Genomic DNA, 2,517 nt, shown 5'->3' on the forward strand with positions numbered 1-2,517 from the left:
TGACCTTTAATGAGTTCCAAAATTACTGCCAAATAGATGTTGAGCGGGGTTGGGTCAATAATGCATCCTTGCTTAACCCTCCAGCAGGGTTGGGTTAACCCCAGTTTTGATGACAGAGGGTTCTGTCTCATGGTCTTAAAAGAGGACTGACAGTCATCTGTCATGGGGAAGCCTTAGGACCTTAATAAATTTTTGAGGGCAGCCAAATCTGGCCACAGGTCTCCATGATTGGTGGAAGCAAAGGCCTGTGTCAAATCAATGAAGGTCATGTACAAGTTCTGATTTTCCTCCTAAGACTTTCCCTGGATTTGTCAGCTAAAAAGATCATGTTGCTTGTCCTGCGGGATGGTCTAGACCAGTTGCGCCACAGCGGTTGGGTATCACACCTTGTCCTTTTGAGGGCTAAGATCAAGTGCAGTTTCTGTTCTTATCAGTGTAATACTAGTATGTTCTCTCCGAGAGAACTGTGTATTATGTGGATTTTTGAACGTGGAAGCTGGTGTAGGAACTTACTCCAGTTGCTTCATGCATTGGATTGGTATTGCAGTGTTTCCAAGACTGGTGCACCTCTGTGGCAGAGAAACAGTTTGGTTAATGCTAGAAAAGGAGATGCATTTGGTGGGAAGAGTTGCTTCTTAATTTTGTTTGTTTGCTTTGGTTTTGTTTCTGTTGCCAGAGGGGAGGGATAGCTCAGTAGTTTGAACATTGGCCTACTAAACCAAAGGTTATGAGCTCAGTCCTTGAGGAGCCTGTTTAGGGGTCTGGGGTAAATAGATTTAAAAAAAGAAAAAACCCAACAACCTGTCAGTGATAGTGCTTGGTCCTGCCAAGAGGGCAGGGGACTGGACTCATTGAAGTCCCAAGGTCCCTTCCAGCTCTATGAGAGGTGTATCTCCATTTATTATTATTTTTATTAATAATTACCAAAAAGTTGGCAATATTTCCTCAACAAGGGGAAGTAATCAGTTTAAGAGGACAGAGGAAATTACCACACTCAGGCTTACCTCCTTTGTGACAATGTTAGCATTTCTCAAATCTTCCAGATTCTTCTTATTACACCAGACATGAAGGAAAGAGTTTGTGGATCTTCTGTACCAGTTCTTCACCTCCAAAATGGTAAACGAGAGCTGGTATGTTATCTGACCCTGCTACCTTGTGGTTCTTTGTTTCCATAATGACTTGTCACTACTTCAGCTAAGCCAGAGATTCTCTTCAATATCTATAGATTTGATAGAGGCACTAGAGAAAGGTGACATATTTCAGGAGTAACTCAAACCTCTTCTTCCATCTGCCTTTGATGGTCTCTTGTCCTAAAAATATGTTAACTTAGAGAAATGTGGGTCCATGGGGATGAATTTCCTGCATCCAGCTAGAGGAACAAACATATCCAGACTACCAAAATCCCTCAGGTCCCTTTCAATTCAAGTATTCTGCATAGATACAGGTTCACCTAGACCAGGGGTCTGTAACATTTAAGGACTTCTTTTTAAAGACTTCTTTGTGGCTCCCCAGGTTGAAACTGCAAAGTAAAAAAACAAAAACTCTCCTGATTATTTTCAATATTTTGGTGACCATCTAAAAGCTGAACAATGAACAACTCAGATCTAAATAGCAAATTATATATGACCGTGAAACTTTAGCTAACTCCCTCTTTAATATTTGCATTGCGTTGTGGGATATGTGCCTGCGCTATTCTTAAAATAGGGGTTACAGAAAATATGGCTTGACCTTATTTATTAAGGACCATCTTGTATTCACATGAATTATTGAGTTTTTTACTGAATACCAAAACAAAACAAAACAAAACTAAAACTAAAACAAACAAAAATAAAAAAAAAACCCTCCACGAAATGGCTCTTCTTGCTCTTTTGGTTGCCTACTACTGACCTAGACTATATGGTATGACAGAAAAAGTGTTATTACCAGATAATGTTACATTATAGGTCTAGTGAAAAATAAAATATTCTGCATTTGCTGAACAAACTTCCAATAACTTCCTCAGTTTTACCCATTTTATTTCAGGGTGAAAGAGGTGTTATCCTCTGACAACCACACAGGGACATTTTGATCTTAACTGTGGTGGTTGTGGATTTAACACTTACCTCCACTATCAAACGATATAATCAAATCTGCTTCCCTTGTGCTTGTTCTGACAAATTTCAGGAAAGCAGCATTACCCCATATCTACTGCCTTATGGGCATCTGCTTGTCTCCAACTGCATGTGTATTTTGCCACTCTATAGCCGTGTCTACACGTGCACGCTACTTCGAAGTAGCGGCACTACCTTCGAAATAGCGCCCGTCACGGCTACACGCGTCGGGCGCTATTTCGAAGTTAACTTCGACGTTAGGCGGTGAGACGTCGAAGTCGCTAACCCCATGAGGGGATAGGAATAGCGCCCTACTTCGACTTTCAACGTCTAAGTAGGGACCGTGTAGTCGTTGAGCGTCCCGCAACGTCGAAATTGCCGGGTCCTCCATGGCGGCCATCAGCTGAGGGGTTGAGAGACGCTCTCT

General features: G+C 41.7%; 1 non-coding gene across 1 annotated transcript; it reads left to right on the plus strand.

Moving 5' to 3' along the window:
* The first annotated feature begins 379 nt into the window (after nucleotides 1-379).
* LOC142007698 (U2 spliceosomal RNA) lies at nucleotides 380-572 on the plus strand. The gene has a single exon (XR_012643977.1). It is a non-coding gene; the product is annotated as a U2 spliceosomal RNA (small nuclear RNA).
* Nucleotides 573-2,517: the final 1,945 nt, after the last annotated feature.

The sequence above is a fragment of the Carettochelys insculpta genome, chromosome 1 (genome assembly GCF_033958435.1).
Source record: "Carettochelys insculpta isolate YL-2023 chromosome 1, ASM3395843v1, whole genome shotgun sequence".
NCBI lineage: Eukaryota > Metazoa > Chordata > Testudines > Carettochelyidae > Carettochelys > Carettochelys insculpta.